This window comes from Pseudonaja textilis, chromosome 8 (genome assembly GCF_049901715.1).
Source record: "Pseudonaja textilis isolate UNSWEBS1 chromosome 8, rPseTex1.2, whole genome shotgun sequence".
Taxonomy (NCBI): Eukaryota; Metazoa; Chordata; class Lepidosauria; order Squamata; family Elapidae; genus Pseudonaja; species Pseudonaja textilis.
Genome location: NC_141997.1, coordinates 13,056,455 through 13,072,085, shown reverse-complemented (window position 1 = coordinate 13,072,085; position 15,631 = coordinate 13,056,455). Strand labels below are relative to the sequence as shown.

The window sequence follows — 15,631 nt, the reverse complement described above, 5'->3', positions numbered from 1 at the left end:
CCGACCCACATTTCTGCTCCACGCAATCATATTTCCCTTGACAATTTCTTGTTCTAGTTCTGTTTCTAATAAATATTTGTAAAATTTAGATATATTTTTTTTACTTGGTCCTAGTAGAATTTTGTCTAGAGTCTGTAATTTATTGTAGATTCCAAATTCCTTAATGTCTTGTTTGTATTTACTATGAATTTGAAGGTACACCCACTGATCAATTATAAATCCTCGCTCTTATAGTTCTTGTCGTGTTTTCAACTTTCCTTGTGGGTCTAATAAATTTTCGTACTTAATCATTTTGGTTATATCCAGATTATTAGGGTGTACTATCGCTTCCATTGGAGATAGCCAAATCGGTATTTTTAGATAAAGTTTTTTACGTACTTTTTTCCAATTAGTTAATAAAGAGTCCCTGATAAGATGCCTATGGAAATATGATTGCCTGGGTTTCCCAGATTCCCACAGAAAGGCATGCCATCCTTTCTGCATATCGTGGCCTTCTAATACTAGTGTTCTTTTGTTGGTTAGATTCACCCAATCCTTTATCCATAGTAGGGTGGCTGCCGTATGATATATTTCCCAGTTTGGCAAGGCTAACCCTCCTCTGCTTTTCAGATCTTGTAGGGCTTTTACATTAATCCTAGCTTTTTTCCCCTGCCAAATGAAATTCAATGTTATCTTGTTTAGTTCCATAAAAAAAATTTTATTTAGTTTGATTGGAATTGTCTGGAATAAATATAGAAATTTTGGCAGAATATTCATCTTAATCAAGAGCCCTTTTATTTTGATGAAAATAGTTATGACTGTCCCAAGGGGTTAGGGGAGAAAGAGAGAAAGCGAATAGAATAGTAGCAGCGGATGCGGCTGTTAATTGCTGCAATGCAAGCAATTTATTTGCTGGCAATGGCCATTGATCAACCCAAACAGGAATGTCCGTGCTTAAGGTCAAGTGAAGGGGAAGAGGGTGAGTCATTCTAGCTGCAATTTAGCACCAAATTGAGAGAGCAAGTCCCTCCCCCACAAATTCGTGTGAAGGGGGAGGATGACGGGCTTTATTTGTGCAGTCCCTGTGAGGTTTTCAGAAGTCACAGGGAGCCAAAACTTACTGATGTGAGCTGTTTGAATCCCTCCTACACCTCTTACTGATGGGGAGGTCTCTGTTTCCCAGTCTGTAGGCCACTCGTCAGAGCATATCACCGAGACGTCAGCACCAGAGTCCAGAAGACCGGTGAAGCAGCGACCCTTGATTAAAGCCAAGAGTGTGGGCTTAGTTTCGGTGATAGATCTAGTGAGGGCAAGCACATCAGAGGGAAGTTGCGGTACCATGATCATTTTTGCTACGACATCACCCTTTTGTAACTTCGTTGGAAGAGTGGATAGCACAGAAAGGTTAATGGCTGAGAGTTTTGAGGAAGGATAAAGCAGATCGGGAACCACAGAGATTCCTTTGAGGAGGGCATGAGGGTGAGACTTTATAAGAGCAGTTTTATCGGAGGAGAAGGAGGCAGAAGGAGGAAGCTGTGCGCTGACAGAGAGTGGTAGATGGGGAAAGGATATGAGCACATCTTCTGCCACTGATAATTCATACACAGTGGATGGTATATGGGCAGCCTTGGGAGAGGGGCTAGCTGCCGGCCCCTCTACTCATTTCCCGAGGGTTCAGTTTTTGATTGACATTGATTAGCCCAATGATAGCCTTTCTTACATTTCGGGGAGACTGTTTTGGTCGAACATCTCTACTGGCGGAGGGCTTTGCTGCCCCCCCCGCCGGGGGCTCGGCATTGTGATTTAAAATGGCCAGGCTTCCCACAATTGTAACAATTACCAGATGACTTATTACCTCTGGTGATAGCTGCAGCCATCATTTCGGAAGTGTATTGGTGTGTTCCCACCACCCTGCAGGCTTGTAGGAATTGGGCTAGAGTGGCATCTGGAGAATTAATCAAGGGAGTAAGCAAGGTTTTACAGTCTGCATTAGCGTTCTCATATGCCAATTTAAGAAGAATTTCCTGACGAGCTGCCTCATTTGTAATTTGCCTTTGTAGGGCCGTTTGGAGGCATTCAACAAAATTGGCATAGGGTTCATTGGAATTTTGTAGAATTTTTGCAAAAGATTGTGCGGAGGTATGAGGGTCATCCAAGCGAGAGAGAACAAGCAGAGCGGCTTGTGCAGAAAAGTTAAGAGCATTAATAGGGCTATTATATTGAGCTGCGGGAGCAGCAAAGGCACCCTCTCCTGCCAGTTCATTTGCAGTAAGATTCGGATTTTGAGCTGCCAATAGGAGACAATGATGGAGAAACTCCGATTGCCATACAACAAATTGAGTCCCTGTTAGAGTCATATGAAAAAGGCTATACCAATCAGCTGGGATCATTATATGGGCGTTAGCCATCATTCTAAATAATCCCATCGTAAATGGAGCCTGAATACCATACATTTGTACAGCTTGTTTGATATCTTTGATTGATTTAACAGGGATGGGTTCCCAGTGCGGGATGTTTTGTCCCTGCGCGTTCTGCGCATAAACTAATGGGAACGCCAATGGGCAGTCAGAGTGATCTAACTCACCAGTTCTAACTCCTGCAGAGATGGCGGCATGAACCGTGCCCATAGGAGGGAGTAAGGCAGGAGAGGAAGGCACAGAAGGGAGAACAAGAGAAGAAGAAGAGGGATTGGGTGAGAGGGGGTCAGGAGAAGGGGGGGAGGTTTACCAACCTCATTTGCCTCTGGGGGGGCAGTCGGTTTAAGAGACACAGGCGCCACAGCGGGGGGCAAGAGTTGTACAGCAGGATTCACATAGGGAGGAGGTCCAGAAAGGGGGCCAAGTAGGGGTTGCTCTAGAGAGAAGAGAGCCTCAAAAACCACCCTCCAAGCAATTAATATAGACGAAGGGGCCCTAGGACTTGCATGAAGGTATTTTCCAATCTCCTTCCATACTGTAGTTTTGATACTGCCTTTAGCCGGATAAAAAGGGCAGTGTTGCCAAATGTATTCTAGGAGTTCCTCAATAGAGGTTTCTGGGAGGGGGGCATGAAGGGAGCCCCCCTTTTTAAAGGTAAAAAAAATTCATTTGGTCAATTCTCTGATTTTCTGAATGTGAGCTGCCTGCTCCTTAGAGAATCTACCATCCATACTCACGAGGGATCCGTTGTCGCCAGCAATTCAAGCGGATGAGGTGCACCAAGTCTATTCCAGACGATGAGAATGGGTGTGCCAAAGACGTATCTCTTTTGAGTAGATCACGTTGGGGTCACCAGTTGTGGTGGTCTCTCATGAAAAGAAGACACTTCGCAAAGTTGTCTTGGGATGAGAGCGCAGAGAGAACTCCGAAACCCTCTTTTATTAGAAGCAATCTTTGTTAACGTAGCAATTTTGTTAACGTCCTATCACAAACGCATTACATCACACAACATGCACTGATCATTCGCATAAAGCATACAAGCCTGCAGAGTTTAAGTTTGCTACAGTTCTGGTTAAGAAATGGCAACAATTTGTCTTTGCTCCTTGCTTCGTGTTCCAGCCAACTACCAGAAGGCTCTGTTGTCCTAGCACGTACACAAAGAACAAAGAATCATAGTTCCCACAGTGAGATACCTGTCATGGCTTCACCTCTCCTATCTAAGCTTCATGAGCTGGCAAGAGTGACAATAGATAACGATAATCAGAGTTGGAAGGGACCTTGTAGGTTGTCTAGTCCAACCCCTAAGCGGGAGACTCTATGCCATTTCTGACAGATGGGAGTCCAATCTCTTCTTGAAAGTCTCAAGTGATGACACTCCCACAACTTCCAAGGGAGAGCTGTTCCATTGGTTGATTGTTCTCACTGTCAGAAAGTTTCTGCTTATTTCCAGGTTAAATCTCTCCTGGTTCAGTTTTCATCCATTATTCCTTGTCTGGCCTACAGGTGCTTTAGAAAATAGCTTGACCCCTTTCTCTCTGTGGTAGCCCCTCAGATATTGGAAGAGTGCTATCATGTCTCCCCTGGTCCTTCTCTTTACTAGACTAGCCAAGCCCAGTTCCTATAACTGTTCTTCATATGTTTTAGTCTCCAGTCCCCTAATTATCCTGGTTGCTCTTCTCTGTACTTTTTCTAGAGTCTCAACATCTTTTTTATAATGTGGTGACCAAAACTGGATGCAGTACTCTAGGTGTGGTCTTACTAAGGCTTTATAGAGTGGTATTAATACTTCCCTTGATCTTGATTGTATCCCTCTGTTAATGCAATTTAGGATTGCATTAGCTTTTTTGGTGGCTGCTGCTGCACACTGCTGGCTCATATTTAGCTGGTTATCCACTAAGATTCCAAGATCTCCTCTCACAACGAGATCCATTGGACAAGATATAAGTAGTGGTCTACTATATCTAGTTCTTCTCCAGATATATTTGTTTTCTTTGTTGAATTTATTAAACCTAACCTAAACCTAACTTTTCACATTTATTTTTAAGCCAAATGGTTCTCCTGCTTTGTGCAACTCTTGTATGTGTCTTTGTAGCTCATCTGGGTCTTGTGAGAAGAGAAAACAACATCATCTGAAAATCTTAAGTGATTTAAATAGACACCATTGATTTTTATTCTACATTTTGCCCAGTCTAGTTTGCAAAATGCTTCTTTAAGGTAGGCTGAGAAAAGGATAGGTGATATTGTATTGCCTTGTTATCTACCTTTTTCTATGTTGATTTCCACTTTAAGATCACTAAGGCAAATTGTCACCATTGTTTTTTCATATATTGATTGTAGTAACTTTATGTAAGCAATGCCTACGCCTTGATTGAGCAATGCATTCATTATTGCTTGTGGGAATACTTAGTTAAATGCCTTTTTGTAGTCAATGAAAGTCATGCACAGAGATATGATGTACTCGTTGTGCCATTCAATGACTTGCTGAACAACCTGGATGTTATCTATTTTTCTGTAGCCACTTCTGCCTGCTCCTTTGGCTGTGCATCATTTAATGTTATCAATATTCTTTTTGCTATTATCTTAGTGAAAAACTTGTAGATGATTGAAAGAAGTTTATTGGGCAATAGTTCTTTAAATAATTGAGCCCTTTCTTCTGTATAGGAATCAGTTCAGCATTTTTCATTGCATTGGATATTTTTTCTTCTTTGAAGCATCTTGAGTATAGATTTGCTAGTATATTGTGTAAACTGTGATCACCAGCTTTCAGCATTTCAATCATAGCACAGTTATATTATTATATTATATTATATTATATTATATTATATTATATTATATTATATTATATTATATTATATTATTACATTACATTACATTACATTACATTACATTACATTACATTACATTACATTACATTACATTATTCTTGTATATTTAATTTATAGTATATTATATTCTTTCTTCTTGTACATATAATAACTATAGTACATATATAGCCATATAGCTGTTTAGAAAGAAAACAGAGGAAAGTTATTTGCCCTCATTAGGGGCAAATTTACTTACCTCCCCGCAAAAGGCTTTGCTAAAAAATCTTGCCTTCTGGTTAATAGTTGCTAACATCATATGAAATCTGCTTAAAACTGATCAGCTTATAGACTTTATCCAGGAAAAAATGTTCAGTTCCAAAATGGAACAGTGTCTCATCAAAAATGCTATCATATTTTATAGGAGGATGTTGCCTTATAGAAAGAACAAAAGTAAAGAAAAAGTAATCTCAAAAGTATTGTTCAGAAGCTTCCACTAGATAACTTTTGCAATGATTAGATCATTTAGAAGCTGCAACATGATTGTTTTTCTGTAGATCCCACAGGAATGTACACTATTTGACATTTTGTGTTGCATTGAACACAAAGATGAGAGATATGAACCCATTTTGAAATTTTGATTCTTATTTTGTATGCTAAATACTTGACTGGAATTTTACAGAGGATCTGAAAATCCTTGTTATATCGTTTGGTTCTATGTGGATATGTAATATCAGCAACAGCTGTGGCACATTTAAAAATATGCTTTTTATGATGCTTCAAGCATGTTCCAATTCCATGGATGTACTATGTTACAGTATTTTCTTAAATACTGTACATCAGAATTTGCTCAATTCCAGATGGCAATTCAAACTGCTTCTTTGCTGTGGTGCTCTGGCTGTTCCTAAAGCCAACTTTAAAAATTCCAGGCAGGATTGCATTGGGTTGGCACAGAGTGAAGGTAGTGTTCACTCTGGATCACAGCCACCATAGACCCTGTTTGGTTATTCAACACTTCAGTCTTGGAAGGTAAGGCAAGCCTCATAAGTTGGCCTCTTGATGGACATGTCTCCTTAATAGCTGCCTTTGGATTCTATTTTATGTTATAATTTCATTAAACTTATCAAAGTAGAAAATACAAATGAAAATGAAAGTAATGGGGAAATGGGGGAGGGAAAGGGGGAAATAAAAAGGGGAATATAAAGGGGGAAAGAAAAAGAAAAGCATTGACTTCCAACTCTTTTTATTGCAATAATATCATAATATGATAATGTTATCATAATAACATTAAAGCCTCAACTACATACTTAATATATGTATCCATTTCCATAACAACAAAACCCAAAGTCAATGTTTCATTATTTTCCATTGCAAGCACAAAATCTAGAAGTGATTTCCAAATAGAAAGTAGCTGCCTTTTTCTTTTAAAGATTGTTCTATCTTCATCAGGCAATTTCTTTTACTTTGTTTTCCTAGAGGTTGGCATACATAGGTGCTTTACAACCCTATTCACAAGTTCTCTCATTTCATAGTAACATAGATTCTTTTTTATTATTATTATACTATCATTATTCTGATACTACAATGATCAAAACAAAGGAAACCATTTTTTCTTAATTCCTATGTTACATTTACGTCAATAATTTTATAACATGGAACAACTGGTTGTTCAGCTTCATAGAAGCAAAGCTTCATTTCAAGACTTTCTGTGTTTTGAACTCAACATTTGGGAGAACTGGACAGTTCTACCAACAGCTTTCTTCTTCATGGCTGCCCTTATCTGCCAGGTGGCCCTGGCAGGAAGCTATGAGTGGCACTCCTGGGTTTCCTTGGGGAAAACTCTCAGAAAAGGATGAATAGTTCTCTCCTGGATTTTGTTCCAAAGTGCAGTAGTTTCTAAGCTCTTAGATATCTTCCTATAAACATATCCATTTCCCTGTCTCATCTCCAGTTAAAGTCAGAGCCAAGCTGCTCAACTTAAAGGTGTTTTAAGGGGGGTGGGGAGAAAAAAAGAGATTTGCAGCAGTGTTTAAAAGGGGAAATAAGGGCAGCATGCTTTATCAAGGCTGGACAGAAACTAAAATAGGAAATGTTAAGTTTGAGCAATGAGAGGCTGAACCAGAGCATGAGTGCAACAGTACTTTATTTTACAAATAAAGGGCTGACCGTGCTTGCCAAGCCTGGAACTGGCTCGCAGCAATCAGCAGCCAGTTGGACCCCGCAGCCTGCTTTTATAGCTGGCTGCTGGGGAGAACCAACCAATGGGAATGGGGGAATAACGCCCACACAAAGTGAGTGGACCTGAGTGAGAACTCCTTGAGTCCTCAGGACATAACACCCCTTCCCCCCAGATGCGAACACGAATAGTCCTTGAGGTAGATGGGGGGTTTGTGTTGGCGCCCGGAGCGGCGCAACTCGGGAACATTGTCTGACTGTTCGGTATCAGTCTGTGACGGTTGAGCTGGCATAGTGTCGCCAACACTCTCTCTGGACTGGGCATCCTCGGAAACCACCGGGTTGGTTTCTGGGGTCAAGCTCTCGTGGGTTGGATCCGGTTGGTCAACTCTCTGGGCGCTGTTGTCTGAGTTTGGGCTGACCGGAACGACCGCTGGCACAGACTGGTCACTGGGTGCGGTGTGGCTGGGTGGCGGATGAGACGGTTCCCCTTCGACTGGAGACTCTGGATTCTTGTTTGCGAGGTTGCTGAGGTGCCTTCTGAGTTGGTCTATGTGTCTCCTCCAGACGCGACCATCCTCCAGCCTGACTCTATACGATCTCGGCCCAGTGACGGCGATGACCTCGCCCGGAATCCAAAGTGGGTCCCCAGCGAAATTCCTTGCGAATATCGGCTCCTGTAACATAAAATGTCTAACCCCCAAAGTGGAAGCGAGGGGAGAGTCAGGGCAGTATTGTGGGTGCAGTCTATCTAATACAGTCCTCAGGTGCCGGCCCATCAGAAGTTCCGCTGGGGACTTATTGGTGACTGCACAGGGGGTTGAGTGCTGGCTCATCAGGAACCGTGAGAGTTTGTGGTGCCAGTCATCTCTGCCAAACCTAGCGAGGGCCTCTTTGGTGGTCCTGACGGCCCTTTCAGCCAACCCATTACTCGCAGGGTGAAATGGGGCTGTGAAAATGTGGCGAATGCCTAGGTTGGCTGCAAAACGGCTGAATTCTACTGATGCGAACTGTGGGCCATTATCGGAGACCAAGGAGTCGGGTAGTCCATGTGTAACGAACAGGCGCGTTAACACGTTGGTGATTGCTAGTGTGGTGGTCGAGGATAGCTGCGCCACGTCTATCCATTTGGAATAAGCATCCACGACCACTAGGAACATCTTTCCATGCACGGGCCAGCCAGATCGATATGGATTCTAGACCAAGGGCGCTGGCGCTCTCCCATCTGGTAGGGGTGGCGATGGGGGAGCAGGACGGGATTCCTGGCAAATGCTGCAGGAACTTACCCAATTGACAATGTCCTCGTCTAGACCCGGCCACCACACGTAGCTGCGTGCCAACGCCTTCATTCTCACAATGCCGGGTGTCCCTCGTGCAACGCTTCCAGGACTTGGGTACGCAGCGAGGTCGGAATGACCACTCGAGTGCCCCACAGTAGACAACCCTGCAAACTGGACAGCTCCTGCATGCGAGTCTTAAAGGGTGCGAATTTGTTATCAACATTGCCTCCCGGCCACCCCTCCTCACCCAGTCGAGCACCTGGGCGAGCGTTTGGTCTGCCTTGGTTTTGGCGGCGATGTCAAGGGCGGTGATGGGCAGGTCCAACTGGGTGATTTCAAAAATGGCATTGACAGGAGCTGGGTCTTCAGCCGGAGCGGGTAAGGGGCAGCGACTGAGCGCGTCAGCGTGGGATAGAGTTTTGCCCGGGCGGTGGATAAGTTTGTATGAGTAGGCCGCTAGGAAAAGTGTCCACCTTGTCATCCGAGGGGAGAGGACTTGAGGTGTCTGTTTGTCACCGGCCAGTAGGCCCAGGAGGGGCTTATGGTCGGTGACCAGTTCGAAGAAGTGGCCAAAAGGAATTCGTGAAACTTTTTCACGGCTGCAACAGCTGCTAGGGCTTCCTTGTCTATTTGGCTGTAATTTCGCTCCGTGGCCGAGAGCGTCCTGGAGAAAAAGGCGATGGGGCCTCGGCGCCATTGGCGAGTCGGTGACTAAGGACCGCCCCAATTCCAAAAGGGGATGTGTCTGCTGCCAGTACTAAAGGAAGGTTGGGGTCGAATTGGATGAGCACTGCCTCTGACGTAAGTAGTGATTTGACGGCGTTAAACGCCTGGTCTTCTTTGTGCCCCCAGTGCCACGGTGACTTTTTGTCTAGTAATCTGTGTAGGGGTTCGGCTACTGAGGCTTTATGGGGCAAAAAGGATGCATAAAGTTTAGGAGCCCCAAGAAAGCTTGTAGCTCCGTTTTGGAGGTCGGTGTGGGAGCTTCGTGGATCGCCCTGACCTTGGACTCCAGGGGGTGAATGCCAGAGGCGTCAATTTTATAACCCAGAAAGTCCACCTGTCTAGTGGCAATGGCGCATTTTCTTTTTTTTTAACTTGAGGCCATGCTGTCTGAACCTCTCTAACACTGCTCGCACTCTCTGGAAGAGTTGGGGTCTGTCCCTGGCCGAGACCAAGATGTCGTCGAAGTAGGGTACTACACCAGGAGGCCCTGCAAAATCCGCTCCATGAGGGATTGAAAAATACCCGGGCAACACTTACGCCAAATTGGAGATGCTTGCATTGGAAGGCACCCCTGTGAGTGACGATGGTCTGAAGTTCCGCTGTTTGGTTATCAACAGGGAACTGTTGATATGCTTGAGACATGTCCAATTTAGCAAAAATACTGCCCGGTTCGAATGTGTGCAATAAGTGCTGAATGACGGGCACGGGGTAGGCGCTAACTTGTAAATATTTATTGATTGTTGTCTTGTAGTCCGAGCAAATTCTCAGGCTACCATCTTTTTTGAGGGGTGTGACAATGGGCGTCTCCCACTTGGCGAAATCTGTTGGCTCAATGACCCCTTGTTTTAGTAGTTTATCCAATTCAGCATCTAGTTTTGGTCGAATAGCAAATGGAACTCTACGTGGTTTTAATCTGATTGGGACTGCCTGGGGGTCAACGGTGAACGAGATGGGGGTTCCATTATAACACCCCAGCTCCTCGCTGAACACATCTGCGTAGTCAGCGAATAAGGAGTCAGTGTCTGAGGTTGAGACAGCATGGACTCCTGTTAACCCTAGGCCGAGGTGGGGAAACCAATCGAGCCCCAATAAGGTGGGTAGATTGCCGTTAACTACCACTAGAGGTAGGTGGCCTTTAAAAGCTCTAAAACTGACAAAGAACTTGCCTCTGCCAATCACGGGAATGGCCTTCCCCTGGTAGTCCTTCAGACCGAACTGGCATCTCTGAAGCCGGGTAGTAGATAGGCTGGGGTGGAGTCTCTTGAGGGTGTTCCATGAGATTATTGAGAGCGCTGACCCTGTGTCAACCTCCATGTGGCACAGTTTACCTTCTAGGGAAACGGAGAGAGAAATTTTACTAACAGAGTGGCAAGTACGCCTGGCAAGGCGGTGCGTGCGACAGTTTAATACTTGCCTCTGTGGTCCCGAGTGCGAGGACGGGGTCTTTGTGCAGCGCTTTGGGGGCTTGGCAGACTCTCGCAATGTGCCCCCTCTTATGGCAGTTGTTGCAAACGGCTCCTTTAAACTTGCAGGTGGCCCTTTGATGTGATCCCCCACAGGCTAGGCACAGGGTGATGTGCTTGGGTGGACCAGTGTATTCTTGTTTGGCCCCTACCTGCGACCGTCTGTCATTGGTGAGGCGATGGACATCGTTCTCATCGTTGTGGCCTTCCTCCGCTTCCACCTCTTCGGAATGGACTGGGAACGCTGCTAGCTTGGCGCTTGGGCCCTGAATTTCGGTGGCTGAGTTCGTTGCTAGCTCGGCTGCTAGGGCCTCCTCTACGCTTGCGCGAGGTTGAGGTCTTTTTAGCTAGCAGTCGCCTCTGTAGGTTGAGATCCTTGACCCCACAAACCAATTGATCGAGGAGCATGTCCTCCAGGTATGTTCCAAACCCGCAGTGCAGGGCTGCTGTTCTGAGGGCGGCCATATATTGGTTGATGGTCTCCTTACTTGATTGCTTCCTCATTCGGAACGTGAACCTCCTGGCGATTTGTGAAGGCCTGGGAGCGTAGTGGTTTGTGAGGATCTCAAGCAACTCGGACCACGGAACGTTTTTCAATTCTCTCGGCGCCACGAGTGCTGCAGCGGTATCGTAAACGGTGGCTCCGCAGTAGATTAGGAAATAGGATTTTTTCCGATGCTCTCCCACATCCGACAGGCCGACCGCATCGATGTAATGATTGAAACGGTTCTTATACGATTCCCACTTCTCTTCGTCTGGTTTAAACGCCGGGAATACTGGATTGGAACTCATGGTGCTGGAACGGCTGGGCTACCTGCGGAAAAAATCTCTCTGGGACTACGAACGCTCGTGAGTTACTAGTGATATCAGCTCTGGAGAGGTTTTTGCTACCCTCTCTTTCTCTCTCTCTGGGTTACCACGTTGGCTGCTAGCCGTTGGAGGTGTCTTGATTCGCGCCAAAAAAGTGGGCGTTAGTGACTCTCTACAGCGCTGTGCTGTGATTCCTACTGGCTCGAAATTCAAATGACACCCGTTTGAATTTCGCGCCAAATGCAGAGCGGCTGCGGCTCGCAGCGCTTCACTTTCCCGTAGCGGGCTAACAAGCGGCTACAGACGCTTCTAACTATTTGACTCAGACCGCTTTCTCTGGCTGCGGATCTGCGTTTGCTCTTTTTGATCGCTCGTTTCGCTAGCTGACCGCTCTCTCTGGCTGCGGATCAGCGTTTCCCTTGTCGCCAGCCGATCGCTCTCTCTGGGCTGTAGATCGGTGGCTAGTGACTCAGCGGTTGCAAGGTGCTTCTGGTAGCCATCCCACCTTCGTCGCCAGTGTTAAGTTTGAGCAATGAGAGGCTGAACCAGAGCATGAGTGCAACAGTACTTTATTTTACAAATAAAGGGCTGACCGTGCTTGCCAAGCCTGGAACTGGCTCGCAGCAATCAGCAGCCAGTTGGACCCCGCAGCCTGCTTTTATAGCTGGCTGCTGGGGAGAACCAACCAATGGGAATGGGGGAATAACGCCCACACAAAGTGAGTGGACCTGAGTGAGAACTCCTTGAGTCCTCAGGACATAACAGGAAATATAGGTATTAATTGGGGCTCTAAGCTTCTAAAAGGGATGAAAAGACATAGGTCAAGAAAAGTTTGGCTTAATGGAATCAGGCATGGTGGAGTTTAGTTTGAATTCCCAGAAGAGAGGAGTTGTATTCCAAAAGAGCAAGAAACAGCAAAGGCTTGGATAGTTTGCTTGGGTGGAAGAGAGTGCAGACAGCTCCTCCCTAGATGTTCTCAGGGTATATCTTTAATGATGCAAGTAGTTTCCTTTAGTTTAGCAAGATTTCTGTCTATAAGTGGGGAACAATAAAAGAAACTGCTTTGGAGTAACTGGGTGTGTCTTTCTTGTTGGTTGGTTGGTTGGTTTTTTTGGAGCCTGACACTTGTTGGATCACCTACAAGATATGTTTCTTCTTAAGACAAAACTGAACTGGAAAGCAAGAGAGCTTGGACCATCCAGAACAAAATGACTGCAGAGGAATAACTATTCTAAAAAAAAAAAAAACAAGGATGCCAATCAGAGTGGGATGCCCCTATTGGAAGTATTTATAATGACTTCAGTTGGCAAGCACAAGACAGAGAATTGATGGAAAATGACATGAACACAATTTTGCCCCTTATGCCTTTTATTAAAGTTTTCTGTTTCAAGACTATGTTAAAAAAATCTTCTTCGTCTTCCATCTTCTTCCATCTCCTCCTCCCTCAGGATCACAGCTTCAGTATAATGAAACTTCATTATAGTTCCCAACAGATACAGTTTCCCTGGAAGTCATAGCAAATGATTCAAAATCATTTGGGATTAGGAGTTCAAAGGTTAACTTCTTTCAGCAGTTCTACATATCGTAAGCTGGTTGCAGTTTATATGTAGCCCTGAATATATTGACAGAATATTTTAAAAGGAAGCTCAGTTTATGTTTCCCAATAAATTAAATAAATAAGTATATGACTTTTCTTATCCATGTGAATTTTTGAATGCATCAATCAGAGTAATCTGTTTGTTTTTGTAGGTGCAAATTATATCCAGAGGAATGCATAGATAAGACAATACCATATCTACTAAAGAAATGTTATCCCCTTTCTTTGGTCAGAGATAAAAATATAAAGGAAGAGATAACATACCTAAATTCCGAGTTTACACTGTGTCTTACAGAGTGGTGACTGCAATTTAACTATTGTCAGCAGTTCATCTTACAGTGAATTGCTGAAAGGCAGAAAATCAAAATTGGAAATAGAGGAGGAGGAATAATTAGTGAATCAACCTTATGCAGCTTCTGATAGTTTACAATTCTTTCAAGAATTATTGAACTGAATAGAATAAATTCTTGAGGTCACTTGATAATCGTTTATTACTTTAAACTCATCAGTTCTCCTGCTTCCTTTTAACAATAATTATCTTTATGGAGAAAACAATGATATTCAGAGAAATTATTCAGCAACATCTACTGCAATTGCATCTGACACAAATTTCTAGGTTTGTTTCATTCAGGACAAAAAAACCAGTGCATTATCAGAGTAGTAAGGATATTCTTAGTATGAAATATGATCTGCCCTTCCCGCTTATTTTGTATTCAGAATTAGCTTTCTCTAGCACAGTATCCTGACAAAATATCTGGTGGGCACCAAGCTAAGTACCTGCTCTAGTAAGCTGTTTTATCTAACTTATAATTTCTTAAAATATATTTATGCCCTGTTTTTGCTCCTTTCTTAATATAGTGGCCAAGAAATAATGTTGATAAAATTGGCAGATTAAGCTTCTTGTTGTATAAAGAAATATGTCTTTCTGCTCTTTGATTTAGTCCAGGATGACAGTAATTTCCAGATGAGAATATTTCAACTCCCCAAATTCTTCATTCCAGAAGTGGTATTCAGCAGGTTCTGATCAGTTCTGGAGAACCTGTAATGGAAATTTTGAGTAGTTTGGAGAACCGGCAAATACCATCTCTGATTGGTCCCACCCATCTATTCTCTGCCTCCCGAGTCCCAGCTGATTGGCTGGGTCTTCTTTTGTTGCCCTGCACAGGAGAACGGAGCTGGAAAGCAGGTTAGTAGGGTGAGGAGGGAATGGGGATTTTGCAGTAACCTTCCCCCAGAAGTGGGAAGGGAATGGAGATTGTACAGTAACCTTTCCCTGCCATGCCCATCAAGCCACACCATGCCCACCAAGTCACGCCTACAAAACTGGTAGTAAAAAAAGTAGAATCCCATCACTGCCTCATTCAATGGAAAAACATTGCTTTAGATTCTTGCTTAATGGCTTTTGTGGAGGTTTGTGTGTGTGAAAATGACTGTCCTTTTTGCAAGATTAACCCTAAGAACTTCAACTAAAGAAGGAATGGAATCTTCCCTGCATGCAGACTCTCTGAATGGAAAACAGCTTCCACACAAAGGTCTTTCTCTCTAAGCTTGGTTATATTTTGTTTTGAATTCTCTTCTCCCCAGGGCTGTTCACCATTTCAAGATTTTTCACCGGATCCCAACTGTACAAGCAGGATACTACAGTAAAGTACTGATTACTAGAGTGGTTGTGTTTGGAGTGGCTGGTATTGGTAAGGATTCTTTGGTACTTCATTTCACAAAGAGGACTTTCTGAAAGATGTACATTCCCACTTCTGAAGTTTCTTATTGCTAGGTGATGTGACACGAACTTCTGTATTCTTCAGATCACAAACACTACTGCAAGACACCAGTTCCCTGCAATGCAGAGACTCTCCATTTCTAAAGGCTATACATTCATTTTGGTATATTCTATTACCAGCAGACAGCCAGTAGAAAAGCTTTTATCAATCTATGAACAGATCTCTCAGCTCAAGGGAGACATTCAAAAGTCCCAATTATGCTGAAGGAAGAGTTATGACATCCAGAGAGAATTGGGCACCAGTGAAGAAGTCCTTGCTATTAAGTGGAAATGCTCTTTCATGCAGACTTCAGCTTAAATGAACCTCAGGAGCTTTTTGAAGGGCTCCTTAATTTGGAAAAGACAAGAAATCTAGGTCTGTGGGTGGATGGTTAGTCTGCAGCAACAAAAGTATATTCACAGAAGCATGAGTTCTATAAGGTGAGATACATTTGATACCTTGTGTATGACTAAAATAAATAAATCCTTTATAAATTAATGGCAAAGTATGTCACGAATGAAGGCACATATACATGTCCCAGGATAATGCTGCAGGATCCAATTGTCACCAAGACCAAATGTTTATTTTTTCAAGCTTTCGGCTTCATGCTGGCCACATGATAT

At 43.8% G+C, this 15,631-nt stretch overlaps 2 pseudogenes; one reads left to right on the top strand and one right to left on the bottom strand.

The window, feature by feature from the left end:
• Positions 1–1,472: 1,472 nt before the first annotated feature.
• Positions 1,473–2,606, bottom strand: LOC148125118 (endogenous retrovirus group K member 5 Gag polyprotein-like; annotated as a pseudogene).
• Positions 2,607–13,802: 11,196 nt separating this feature from the next.
• LOC113440776 (GTP-binding protein Di-Ras2-like) lies at positions 13,803–15,403 on the top strand (annotated as a pseudogene).
• The last annotated feature ends 228 nt before the right edge of the window (positions 15,404–15,631 follow it).